General features: G+C 43.7%; 1 protein-coding gene across 6 annotated transcripts in view; it reads right to left on the bottom strand.

The window, feature by feature from the left end:
• Positions 1–13,955, bottom strand: part of CHD9 (chromodomain helicase DNA binding protein 9) — an 82,868-nt gene extending 68,913 nt beyond the window's left edge. For 2 of the 6 annotated variants that reach the window (XM_048958059.1, XM_048958064.1), the window contains exons 1-3: positions 11,188–11,290; positions 4,249–4,326; positions 2,919–3,007 (exon numbers count right to left, since the gene is read on the bottom strand). The gene's annotated coding sequence lies outside the window, so the exon portion shown is untranslated. Of the gene's footprint in view, positions 1–2,918; positions 3,008–4,248; positions 4,327–8,871; positions 8,896–11,013; positions 11,097–11,187; positions 11,292–13,915 lie in introns of those variants that run through there. The other 4 variants (XM_048958062.1, XM_048958065.1, XM_048958061.1 and 1 more) reach the window with 4 other exon arrangements.
• Positions 13,956–14,508: the final 553 nt, after the last annotated feature.

Here is a 14,508-nt window from a genome sequence, read left to right as displayed (position 1 = left end):
GAAGAAAAGCATGCCTGGAAACTTCAGCAATTTGGAGAAACAAGCCCTCCAAATTTACTTAGCAACTGCGATTTTTGTTTCTCTTTGCCGTTCTTGAATTTGCAAACATTAAGCACTTAGCTTGCAAACTGTAAAAGCAGACGAAAGCAAATTGTGGCACACTTCTGAATTAAACTAACACACGAACATTATTTTTCTGACCCTACCTTAAAAAAAAATTTCTATCTTCTCATATTCAAATCAATGTAAGAGAAACGTTCTGACATGGAAACCTTTCTCACATGCTTCCTTTAAGCGCTTTTCTCCTCCCATCTTCAGTCTCACTTAGAAAACGATGGTAGCTACAGCTATGCTTCAGCACACTTCCACCCAGCCTTTCCCCTTCCCAAACAGATCTGTCATTGACCTGAAGTCTGGAAGCTTCTGCTGGCAGAAGAGCATTCTAGGAAATAACTATTTTGAAAACTTTTGTCTGGTGGCCTTAACAATTTCAAGTTTAACAATGCAATTACAGACAGTATTTCAAAGTACCAGTCTCCAAACACTTCCCACTCAAGGTAAGCTCCTGTTGCAGTCACATTTTAATCAGAATAGGGAAACTAGTTTTGAACACTTACTCAACCAAGGAAACTATGGTAAAAGAGGCAGAATGTAACATAACAAAACCTACCAACATTCCTAAAATTTGATTTGCCAGAACTAATTATTTCACATCAAAAACACATCACCATGGAAAATAACTTAAATCTCGAGCTTGATTTCTTTCTGTAACTACCATTTAGCATTTTAGAGCCCCCACATAACCAGAATTTGCTTTAGAACATCAACGAACTGTACATTTAAGTTCTCTACAACTACATTGATTTAACATTAATCTTGATCCAGCTTAAAGTTGGTAGGATCCCTCTACAACATTTATGCCTAAGAATTACTTCCTATTACTGGTCCAAACAAAATAGAAAATCATAGAAAACAAAATGAGCATCACAGTAGAGGTATGAAGTGACAAAGCAATTAGAAGCATATGGTCTTTCTACATCAATTTAAGAAGTTACTGCCCCTATCTGCATAAAGTTCTTCAACAATAATTACCAACTATAGGACATTTTGTACATTTTCAGTTTTCCACGATTTTGCACGTTGTTTCATTATTTTAAACACTGTGGAACCCAGAGACATCTAGCAATGTTTCCTACTTGTATTTAAGCATCTTTTGTATTTAGCCTCTCAATTCTGTATCAATCGTGATGATTTTGGGCAAAAACTGAACAACAGCTAATGGGAAACATCAACAGTATTACTCAGACAAGCTGAAACATTTCAAGGTTCTTCATCTTCACATATTTTAAAGCATCTCTAGTTCAAACATAAGTTTTTTCAAACTGCCAACTCTACAACTCAGTGTCTCAACCAAAGCACGCTTTTTCACTTAAAAAGCTGAAATAATGGCTAGCCAGTAAAAGCCATCGCAGAATGAAGCTAGGGACTAGTTAGTAGAAGAGATTAAAACTGAAGCCATAAAAGCACATCATAACAGAAAGCCAGATCACATGCAGAAGAAATAGAAGAGGTAAATACAGAGAGTCAACACTGGGCAAGAGTTTTACATTGTATGTATAGACACTGGTTTGGGTTTTGTTTTGTTTTGTTTTTTTAGAATGCAACGCAACAAGGTACAGCAGATTTGCTTCCAAATGAGATCTGCCAAAGACTGAAGAAGTACTGTTTGCTAAATTCTATGTAATATACAAGAGCATGACATGCCTGTGCCTTTTACCACTTGCCCATCTATTAGCAGGTAGAACACAGCATGAAAAGAGGTAGTCACTATAATGCCTTAAAAAAATACTCAAAAATCCCATCACTTCTGAATAATATTCATAAATGATAGAGACATTACCTCCCCAACAATAAAAATAAATGGCATTCACACTATCATTACTTGTCAGATTTAATTACAACTAAAGCTTTTGCTGTGTTCAAAAGCAGAACTAAATGAAATACAAAAGTTACTTCCCATTATTTCCTGCTGCTCCAATATAAATGATAGTCTATTACAGTTTTAAAGATCAATGTGCATGTTAAAATTAAAATGTACAAAGGAAGTGCACAATTGCCTCCAAATTCAAGCAGTGTAGAAGATAAAAAAGAACATTTGAACGTTCATTGAGATGAACTGGTTTATTATCTAACTCAAAGTACTAAGCATTTGTGCCATAGTGCTGTGGCATCTATAGCTAAATAAGGATTGAAGAAATGCATTTCATCTCACTGCTATCACTAAAATTAAGACAAAGTTTGATTAGGTAGACTGTTTGACTGAGAACACACCTAATTATTATTATTATTTTTAAAGACATACGTACAACTCCCTTCTAATATCTCTCCTCCTTGCTTCTGAAGCAAGTAGCCCCTGGGAACAAATACTATATGTTTAGAAGAAAAAATTGGTAAATGAGAAGGTCATTCATAGAAGTTCAAGTCAGCCAACACAAACAATATTTCACACGTAAATGAAATATATCTTCCAGTGCAATTAATACCAAACTTCTATCAGCACCAAAGACATCAACAGGCACTGTGTATGGGACAGCTTCTTTCTAGAAGGCAGCTTTACTGAAGAGCAACAAAGCAAAACCACACCAAAGAGAAAGTGTATCACTGAATTTTCTATATACATTTGCAAGATATCTGAAAATCACACAGCAAGTTCTGAGCCACAATCAGTTGTACTTAAATAAAGAAATAAAGAAATAAAGATTAGCTTGGGTCAAAAATAAAGAGTTAACACATGCATCTACCAATCCATATTAAGTGTGCAATTAACCCACAGGATCTAAGTGGATAACATTTTCTAAACTAACATTTTACAAGAAATTTACAAAAAAGGTTCAAGCAAAGATCAAAATCATCCTTACCCATGAATACAGAACACATCCCTTTAACGAAGAATTAAGAAGTTCAGAGACGCGCTTTAACTCCAGATGGGTACCTCATTATTAGAGACCTGGAAATGAGACATGATAAACCAATCACACAAATGCTATACTTGAAATTACAATATTATGCAAATACGCTACTCAGAACTCAATTATGTAATAGATACCATAAAAACAAGAGCAGCAGAAATAATTTACAACCAGTAGTAGCCATGATGCTATAAATGTCTTATAAATAAGTAAGTGAAGTGCCTATATTTTAGGGACAGTCCTGGGGAGAGAAACAACCCCACATGGCTCTTTAAAAAGTTAGACTAGAGGAAGGGGGATACGTAAAGGCTGTCCAAACATACATTTTCCTCTCCCTAAATAATATCTTTGTGACAAACCCTTAAGCACCTTAGCTAGAATAGTAATAGTTCAATCTTTAAACTTTATAAAAAATAAAAGATGCTATATGTATCACTTCATCAGGAAGCAGATTTTAATACATAGATTATTTACTCACATCTTTTAAGACAGCATTTTAACATATGTCAAAGACACAAACTGCCTATGACAGCTATCAAAAGCCTGCAATGTCCCAGTAGAAATTCTTGTTGAGTGTTATTTAGTACACAGATTATTACATTGACCCTTCTTCGGTTTTTCCATAACTTAGACTTATTCTAGGGTTGCAGAACTACATGGCCTCCACTCTGTTAAAAGGAACACTTAAGAAGCAGGTTTTTTTCTTCCCCAAATTCATACACAATATGCACATGCCCAGTAGGTGAGACTTTTGACAAAAATATTTTGACCTACGTTTATCGTCTACACAATACAGCAGCAATTGTATCAGAACAGGAAGAAAAATTGCTTCTTGTGGTTCTCTTACACTTTAAGTTCATGTAATGTCACACAGAGCTCTCATTACACAGAAGTCCTCTTCACATCGAGACATTTGTTACGTTGAACTTCATTCTAGTATGCACTACACAGCGTTTCAGTATCTATTTTTGATCCCTAAACTTCTGTTTAAAAATTCGTAGTTCAAACCTATAATATAAAGGCCTTACAATGTATGAATCAATTGAATAGAGGCAACAAAACACGTATTTTTTAAAAAAGAAAGGAAGATTGAAAACTCGCAAAGCAGGTAATTTCTCCTACCTGTAAGAGCCCAGCAGTAAAAAAACAGAAACCTAATTCAGCTGAAATTACCATTTAATACAAGCACTAGCTTACGATCTTTTCTATCTAAAACGTATTTATCCTCTCTCAAGCAGATTCTCCAGAAAGCCTTAAAACAAAGATACGGATTTCTTACTCTTCAGGCCAGTGCTCACTTGCTTGAATAGCTCCCAATATGGTGTCTGCTGCGGAGTACTTTGAAGTTTGAAAAACCCTATGTTGAAAAGAAGAAAAAACGTAAATACATATTCAGCAGAACTGCAATACATTACTCTAACAGTAATACATAATAAATACTTCAGACAGAGGAACAATCATTGATATTATAGTGAGTGCCAAGAAAAAAGCACACCGAAGGAACTTCAAGCTTTCATAAGATGCAAAGTAGGACCTATTTCCAAAGATTCTCAGCTAGGCTGGGTTGTATGCAAGCTTCTAGTTACACAGATATACATGTATATGTATGTTACATGTCATATCGTAGAAAAAAAGAAAAAAGTTCTGTAAAGTCTCCTCTGGAGCACAGTCTTCATTCTGCTCTAATTGGAAAATTCACTGATACATGAGGAAGCTTACATTTTATTAAACAGAACCAAAAATAAAGTAAACCAGGACTAGAGACATTCATATTAAGCTGTCTTAGAAGCTTTAAAAAAAAATTATCCTCCACCAACCAACAACATAGCTTTGTTATAAAATAGTCAAAGGACAGCAGGTATTGCCCTACGTGCAGGTAGATTTTCTTATGCTCCTGAAGGAACCCTAAAGCACTGCTATTACTCATGAAAAGTTTTGAACAACAGTGATCTTTTTTCATTTTGGACACCAAAGTGCAGTCTTCTATACACATTAATGGAACAGGAACTAAACTATGCATTTTGATTAGTTTAAAACAACTATTTTAACTGCCATTTCTCTTTCTTAAAACACCATCTCAATAAAATGAGTTATCAAGTTTCACACAAAGTTCTCAAGTGCTTTTATATCTTTGGTCTTTGGAAAATACTCTTTCTAAAATTTAAAAGCAAGAGTTTAATAAATTATTATTTTCAACTACCTCCTTCACCTGTCTGACAAAGATTCTGGTGTGCAGTGCAGAACATATACGTGTTCCTGAGCTGCTTCAGTAGATCACGTCTCCACTCAGTTTTAACCCATCCTCCTGGCATTACATGTTGCACAGAGGTGGCTGAGGTGTACAACCATTTTCTCCTTTACGTTTTGTGGGCATTAACTCCGACAGTGATGCAATACTGAAGAAGGTAAGGAGAATAACTACAACAGCTTGTGAGCTAGGAAGAGAACTAAAATTCCAAGAATTTTCTTGTAAAACACTCGAAGTTTATCCTCGACACATTCTATTTTACTGAAAATAAATGTCAGAAAGTTCAAGGGCTCTGCCACAAGACTACTGAAGGAAACTATTTCAATAACTTATTCTGCTCTTTAAACATTATTGCCACTTTGTTTTTCCAAAGCGTACTTGCGAAGACTCATAAATTCCAGAACTTAAGAGTTTCTGCTTATTTTTCTAACACACATCACAACATTTCCCAGCGTTCTGTTACACATTTGTAACTCACACTTCCAGTCACTGGAAAGGCAGTTGAGTTGCACAAGTTTCTCCTTCTAAGTTTAAAAACAATCCTCATGGTGCTCTTTGGATTCCTGATGCATGCACTATAGAGTTTCTAATTAATCGCCAGTTACTTTTGCCATAAGCCTCAGCATGAGACGTATTTCTGAACACCAGCATCTCACTTGAGGAACTATAGCGCAGTTTTAAGATGTGGAGAAATGAACACGCTGAAAACCAGAAAAGAAAGCCTTCTTGTTTCATGTGGCCTAAACCAAGATTTCATTAGAAACTTTCAGAGACAAAGGACTTCACAGCACAGCCCTCCTCCAACTCATGGCCTGTTAGCACACTCAATCCCAACCGTTCCCACGTTCTAGTCTGATAAGCACCTTTACAAACTACTCCAATTTTATGACCTAGGAGTACCAACTAGAACAACTCAGAGGCTCATGCCTCTTTTACAAATAACTCCAAGCAACAACCCGAAAGTACAGACCAACAGCAGCCAAGACGAACACAAACACAGAAACCTCAGTGAACATTTGCAAAAACCAAAAAAAAAAAAACCCAAAACCAACAAACAAACCAACACCAAACAACACAATTTCAAGTCTCTACACCAGATGAGGACATGACAATACTATGGACATGAGCACCATGAGACCACACTGCTCAACAGAACAAGTGCCTTGACATGCCACTGCATACTTCATCAGCTGCCATCAAGTGAATCATCTGCTGCACAACTCCGTATCCTTTGGGAAGAAGGCTGCATACAATTTTCCCTTCATACAAATCTAAGCAGATTCGATACAAGCATTTCTCACAAATGTCCATCAAGAATATGCTAAGAAAGATATTCTGAGTTTGAATCACAAACTACAAGGGCTCCACTACAACACAGGAGAAACAAAAATACCCATCCAATTTAATCCTCAGATTGCCTCCAGGATACGGAATACCTTTTTGTGCCTCCATACATACATCACCTCTATGAAACTTAAAACTTTATTTACTGAGGTAAGCATCAAATAAAGTAAAGGTACCATTTGCAGAATACACTGTGGGAGCCTTCCTCAATTCCAGCAACAAAAGATAAAACTTTCTGAAACTGCTCATGCAATACAAGGAAAAACTCCCAGGAACACATCGCAAAAGGAAATCTTCTGGCAGTCAGTTATTATATTTTCTAATATGATTTGGATAAAGAACAGAGGCAAAATTATTGTCTTCAGAAAAGCAATGCAAATGTTTTTCCATCTGGTTGCAAACTAACTGCTGTTTTAAGACAACAAGAAATATAAGTATCATTAAAAAACCGAAAGAAAAAGTAAAATGCTCATACACTGATGGCCTAAATACATTAATAGTTGACATCTCTTTGATAACCTCCATGAATGAAGCTGAAGATCAATGCTTTGCCTCACTGAGGGATGCCACGCTACACCCATATATTCCTGCTGACTTCCTAGATGAAAAAGCAGCCTTTCTTGTAGCTTATTTCTTACAGCTTAACAACTGAGACAGAGCAAAGGCAGCATTGAAAGAACTGGAAACCGTTTCCAGGAGTTGGTGTATGAGAAACAGAAATACATCCAAGCACAACAGTCCACTTTGCTAAATGGGAAAGAGGATATTATACCCTAAAATATTTCCAACAACTTTAACTATCAATTCTTGAAAGTTGGGCTTACTAGGCAACTGGTTTCTCCATCACCCGTTTGTACATCTGCAGATATGCTACATTCCTGAGACTATTTCTAACTACAGGAAAAGCACTAAAAGATGGAATAAGAGCACATAACATGAGACAGAGCGTGAGATTTCTAAATGTTCATTAATCACACTGTCCCTTAGTTTGACAAAATGGAGACCATAAAAGGGAGAAATACAAACAGGTCACTGGAAGAAGGCTAAAGTACCCATCGAACTAATTTGGTCAAGAAACTGAGTGGGAAAAGTTACTAGATTGCAGTTAAACCAAGAAAAATTCTTCAAATGAAAAACTTACGAACCGAAGTACCAAGATTTACTAAGAAGTTATTTTACACAGAGTGATAGAAACAAATATAATGCTGCAATCCAAAGATTAATAACGTCATGCCACTTGACTCCTCCAGATGCAACTTCTTTCCTCATCCTAAATCACATGAGCAGCTTCCAAGAAAGACAATGGTCCAACATTTGGACAATTACATCTTCAAGACTGGTATAAAGGGAAAAACTCCCCAATGCAAGGAATCCTTACACATGCAGAATTGTCCAGCTCACCTTTACCTTCAAAGTGTTTGAAGGATGCAAACACATTTCTGGGAGAATTTAAATTGTGAAGTTCTAAGACAGACAAAAACATCTTAGAATAAAAGAACATCTTTTTTCTTTTATGGGTTTCACAAACCAAGGTAATTTTAAAGCATGACATCAACACTTTTGTTTTAATCTACCCACATCACTAAATTGTCTCTCTCAAAAAAGGAAACAAATGAACAATGTCCGTTTCATACAGAATCACAGAATGATAAGGGTTGTAAAAGACTTCTGGGTCCTTTGGGTCCTGCTAAAGCAGTTTGCCTACCATTTTAGAGCTTGAGTGGCCTCTTATAAGGGGATCTTGTCACACCTTCCAGATAACACCACTGACAAGTTTTTAAAAAACACACTGTACTTTCAGCAACATTTCTCCATACTGAATTCTTGGAGTAATCTTCAGGAGCATTTAGCAGCCACAGCTCATGTGAAATGAGTAGGTGCTGAGATTCCTCAAAATTCTTGAAAACATATAAAGCTTAAAATCACAGTTCTTTTTCCAGTAAAAAGAACAGCTTTCATCTGAGGGATACGAGTTAACAGAGCTTGATCATCACAAAGAGCAGCATAAATTGTTATAAATCCAACTACCATGTTGCACAAAGTAAACCAGCAGACGCACTGTAGCTATGTGCGTGCCTGTCCTTATCACGCTATAAATGCAAAGCAAATTCACGTAGCTCAGAATGCGCTGTCATTTCAGAGCAGCCGATACCTGAAGTTTCTATCCTACACGATTTCCCACTAACCTCCTTGCGTGCTGTAGCAGTTGGACAGATCAATAAGAGGGAGAGCCTTTACAACAAAGGTATGATGACAGAAAGACCATCATGACAGAAAGGTACTTTAAAGGAAGGGAAGAACATTGCTCACCCGTATCAGAAGATGCTAGTTCTGCAGGGGAAAGCTGCGTTAAGGAATGATCTCCAACTAGAGACCCTTCCCCAGTGTCAGTTAGCCTTTAAATGAGGTCTAAGAGAGGTGCAGCCAGGCTCCACCCCTGCCGGTCACACAGCTGAATTGCCTTCACCTGCGCTCCCAGGGCTGACCGGGTCCTTTCCCCAGGCGCTCCATCGGTGGTTCAGGCTGTGACTCAACAGTTCCCATACATGTGCCTTGACTGATGCATAGGGCCTGGCACACAGCTCCCTGTATTGGTTAACTTTCAAGAACACGTACAAAGGCTTTTGCTCTTTGGTTGACAAATCTGCATAAGTAAGTCCATGGTGCATTGGAAGTCCCATCAGCCCCATGCAAGAAGAATGAACAAGACATTATTTAGCCTGAAAGAAAAGATACACACAGGAGGGGGAAGAAACTATTTGAGTAGATAAAAACCCAAAGATTGCTGTTCATTTTTTTTTTTAACAGTTAATTTATAAAATAGGAATAATTATTAATTTTGAAATGCTTATCCAATAAAAGATACAGTTGAAAAGTTGACCTGTGTACCAATCCATCAAACTCCAAAGCCAGGCAAATCCAGGCAAAAATCATCAGAGGACTGACTGCTAAAGTCCTGCCTTGAATCCTAAGCACATTTATATCTGCATACAAATGATTATAAGCATAACGATTATAAATAGGAACTTGATGGTGTCAAACAACACAGGTGTAAAGACAGATGCTAGAAGATCTTATGCCTGATGGGCCTAACTTTCCTGAGAGGAGGATTGCTTTTTATGGCTGCTTGTCTCAGTCTCAAAAAAGACTCAAAAACCCCTCTCTCTTCATGCAGACTGTTATTCTGTCCCCTGTAACTACACATAATACTGCTGAAGGGCTCAGATTTCTTCTGCAGAAGTAGACAGAGATGCATTTCCTCACACCACTGAAGTTAAACAACTTTCATGAACTGAAGTTTGTAGATGCTAAAGATTCGTGGCACTTACACAAAGCAAGGAGCACAAAACGTTTCTTAAGAACTGAAACTGCATGCATCAACCTTCATGTCAAAGCCACACAGCCAAGTGACAGAATTGTGCTTACTTTTTAACCCTGCCCACAAAAACGCATGCCAAGGGGGAATTAGGAGGTTTTCACATTTCACCGCTTTGCGCCTAAAGAAGAAATGGGATCATCGCTCCACTCGGTTAAAATTGAGATGCCCCCAATCCACCCTACGCCAAGCACACACCGCACTGAGCTGCTCCCGGGATCCCGTCATGCCAAGAGGAGGCCGGCCGCCGCCCCCACCTGCAACCCGGCAGCTGCGAGCCCCGGCCTCGTGCTCTCACAGCCGAGCCCCTTCCGAGCCCCCACCCACGCAGGGGGCCCCGGGGCCACGTGCCCCCGCTCCTCTCCCTCACGGACCCGCCGCCCGCCCAGCCCTGGCCTTCTCAGCCGCCTCACCCAGCGCCAGCCCTGCCTTCCCGGCTCCCACACCTCCTGCCGTCACGGCTCCAAGCCGGCGGGCCGCCACACGCGGCTCCTCTCCTTCCCACCGCCTCGCTTCGCCTCGGGAAACGATTCCAGTTCCTGCCCACCTCTGTCACCTCGCGGCGGCCAGGCCTGACCTTCCGCCGGCCCGCCCGGGCGGCTGCCACATCCCTCCTGCCACGCAGCCCCGGGCGCATCCTCACCCGCCTTCCCCCCCCCCCTCCGGGCCGGCCAGCCGCCCCCTCCCCGCGAGGACCCCCCAGAAGCCGGCCGCCTCCTCCCGCCTCCCCGCCCGGCTGGCATCCCGCAGCCCCGCTACCCGTGCTGGGCCCGCTCTCTCCCCTCGGAACTCGGCTCCCCCGACCCCCCCCCGGCCGTCACTCTCCCCGCGGCGAGGCACGCAGTCCGACGCCCGCACCACGCTCCGGGCCGCCGCCCCCGCCGCCGAGGTGCGAGGGGCGGAAACGGGTCGCGGCGGGGCCGCGAGGAGAGCAGGCCGCGCCGCGCCGTGCCCCGGCGGGAGGAGAGGCGGGGGAGGCCGCCGACAGGGCGCGGGGGCCGGGAGGGGTTCGGGCACCGGGAGCGCGGCCTGTTCGGATGCAGCGGGGAGCGGCCCGGCCCCTCGCACGTACTCACCGCCGGGTTCGCCATTACGCGGCGGCGCTGCCCGGCAGGAGGCACGCGCGCGGGGAGGAGGCGGAGGCGATGCCCCGCGCCTGACAGCTCCCCGCCGGGGCGGCCTGGGGGCGGCAGCGGCGGCGGCTTCCCCCACCCCCAGGGGGATTCCCGCGGGCCGAGGGCGGCACTTACCGGGCGGCCGGCGCAGGCCGGGAGAGGCGGGCGGCGGCGGCGGAGCGGGCGAGGGCGGCGCGGCGTGACTGGCTCGGCTCTCCTCCCCCCGCCGCCCGCCCGCCGCGCAGAGCGGCGCAGCGCAGCGAGGCCGGGAGGGGCGGCCGGGCCGGGGGCGAAGTTTCACTCGCTCCGCGCCGCGACCCCACCGGCCCCAGCGAAGCCGCGGGGACGGGCCGGGGGGCGCATTTGCATATTTCTCACCCCCGCGCTGATTGGCCGCCCGGCGCGGGGGCCGCCGCGCGCTGACACGGCGCTGCAGGAGGGAGGGAATGGGGGGGAGCGAGAGGGGCGTGAGCGGCGGCGGCGCGGGGCCGCAGGCTGGGGGAAGGAAGAGGAGGGAGCGCGGCAGCGGGGACGGGGCTGGCGCAGGAGGCGGGCGGGGAGCGACGGGCGGATTTCCTCCCCGGGACACCTTCACCTCACCCCGCAGCCCCGGTGGGAGGGGGCGGCCCCCAAAAGGAGGGGGGCGGCGCGGGGAGGACGGCGGCGGAGCCGATAAAATGGTGCGCGGGTGGCGGGGCGAGCCCATCCAATATGGCCCCCTTCGCCGGCAGAAGCCAATCCCGGGCGCGTTTACTCTAGAGGCTCCGGCGGAGGCCAGACCCGGGCCGCGCTCCTCGGCGAGCTGCCGCCCAGCGCCGAGCGAAGCGGCGCCCGCCCGCAGCGCCACCGCGGGCGGCGGGGGATTCCCGGGCAGCGCGGGGGCGGCGCGGCCCCTCGGCGGCAGCACGGCGCGCGGGCGGTCTCGCGCCGCAGCACAGCGCCGCCGCCGGGAGTCGCCTCACAGCGCGTCACGGCGGGAGCCCGAACCGGCGTGCTTGGGGTCGCTACACGGCAGCCCGGGATTAGGCAGCGTCTGCGACAGACCAGATGCTTCCCTAGGAGAGGCGGTGCGGCGAGCTGTCGGTGACGTGCCTCGCCGTTCTTCTAGCACCGTTCTTGTACTGCGCAGAGCTGGGAGCACGCAGGGGTGCCGGAGGTAAACAAATGCGGGCACGGCGCTGCACCGTATAAAACCATTTTGGAAGTGGGTTGTTGAAGGCCCAGAGCACCTGGAGTTTTACAGCTAAACTGTATTCCTTCCCTCCACCTTCACACGTTTGTTTCACTCATACAAAACACAGTCCCCCACATACTAAATATTGATTGAAAGATCAAACTGTAGAAGCAGCAGCTGACAAAACACACTCAGACTATCTGAGGTAACTTGTCGCAAGTGGAGCTACAGGTTCCTGCTGCAGGACCTGTTTCCAACAGAACATTCCTTGCAGCAGAAAGCTGGAAGGAAAGCTCCCTGATCACTTAGAAGTCCTGAGGGGCAGCTTGCTGCTGTCTGTAGTGGCTCTGAGAGGGCTTCAGCAAACAGGATGAGTTGGGTGAAGGACTCAATTGAGTCTTACAGGAATGCAAGAGCTTTTGCTCTTACCCACACCTCAGTGCTGAGCCTGTGTATATATATATATATATATATATACATACATACACAGGGATAGGAGAAATCTCACCCTCAGGCTTTTCCTGGCACAAGAGAACAAGGGACGCATATCAGTTCTCTGCAACCTGCTGCTTACACAGTTAAGACGTATTTCGAGTGTTTCTCACCATAGCCAACAACAGATCCCCTATACGTAGATACATGACTGTGTGTTGCCATAAATAATTTCAGAGTTTCTAAACAGCTCACCTAAGTTTGCCGAGATAGAAATGTAATATGGGGTTTTATTTTCTGTTTGTTCAGAAAACAAGCATTTAAATGGATGGTTTAGCTTTCCAACACAAGGTTTTCTCCCCACTCCCTCATTTCTTCACAGCTAAAGCTCAATCTTCTCCCACATTGTTCACTAGCACTCCTTGTAGCAGTTACACTGAAGTTGTCATCCATCCAAGCTTTCTTTTGTTTAGCCCTGTAGATTTTTTCCTCTGCAATTCCCCCCCCACCCCATAAATAGGAACTCCAACAAATGAACATACATTTTTTAGCAATTTCTGGAAGTAAACACATACATTTGTCTGTCCTCCACAGAGGAAGAAGCCAGTCCTTAACCAGAAAGGCAGACACCCTTTATTCTTTTAGCATAGCTAGGAGCTAATTGTAGTACTTTTTTAGCAAATACACTTGCAGCAGTGTGAAGGGCTTTCAGCTATAGATAGTATAGTTTCAATTGTAATTCCATAAGTTAAAAGCGTAGATTTAGAATGATAAAGCTTATGAATAACTAAAAGCAGGATTATGGGACTGGTTATTCTGCTGCTGAAAGGACACTGAATACTATGAAGACCTTAGAGTTTAGGTAGGAAACCCCTAGTTAATTAGATGAAAAAATTAAATATAGACTGATGTTATGGGCTTTATTTTCTTAAACGCGTATCTACTCAGATTTGGGAGTTACTATGACAAAGCTTTTACATAGTGCTAAATTTTCTTTTAATACAAACTTTTTTCTCCTCATAACACTATCCAGAAATGATGCTGTTACTTTAAACTACCATACTCCTAGCATGTTGCACATTTTATCAGAAACTGTTTTTTTTTTTTCCAGTACCACTATGTTTTTACAAGGTAAGTGTAATACTGTAAGAATTGGACAAATCAGTACAATGGGAAACACATTTTAACAAAGGTATGATAACAAAAAGACTGGAGCAATAGAGAAACACCATAAAGGAAGGGAAAAAGATTGCTTACCTGCATTAGACTATTCCATAATCACAGGGGAAAGCTTTACCCAGGAGAGAACTCCTGTAAGAGGTCCTTCCCTAGTGGGGGTCAGCCCTTAAATGAGGTCTAAGAGAGATGCAGCCAGGCTCCACCCCTGCCTGTCACACAGGTGAATTGCCTTCACCTGTGCTCCCAGGGTTGAGTGGGTCCTTTTCCCAGGTGCTCCATCAGTGGTTATACTGGGACTCAACAGTTCCCATACGAATGCTTTGACTGATGAAAACATGCAGATGATGCCTTTTAAGTTTGGTAAAGGTGGAAGGTTACTGTGTCTCCCTCCTCTATTTTCTTCAGATATCTCACCTATGCATGCATTTTTACGTTCTTGACTCCCATCGGTGCTATAAAAACTTGTTCTGCCTTGGCACTTACTGCTTGTGTGCCTTGTTGTCTACAGAGGAAGAAGACTTGTACTCTGCAAAACAAGGACACACTCCTTTTATCCTGCTCTGGGTGTGGGATAAAATTTTCCAAGGAAAAAAAATCTACAGAGGAAATTGATTGGTGTACTTGCCTGGTTTCCTGTGCTTTGATTGCACGTGAAAGTTGCGGCAGGGGTA

Source organism: Lagopus muta, chromosome 12 (genome assembly GCF_023343835.1).
Source record: "Lagopus muta isolate bLagMut1 chromosome 12, bLagMut1 primary, whole genome shotgun sequence".
In the NCBI taxonomy this organism is placed as follows: Eukaryota; Metazoa; Chordata; class Aves; order Galliformes; family Phasianidae; genus Lagopus; species Lagopus muta.
The sequence above is the reverse complement of the archived record's forward strand: the minus strand, read 5'-3'. Positions and strand labels throughout refer to the sequence as shown.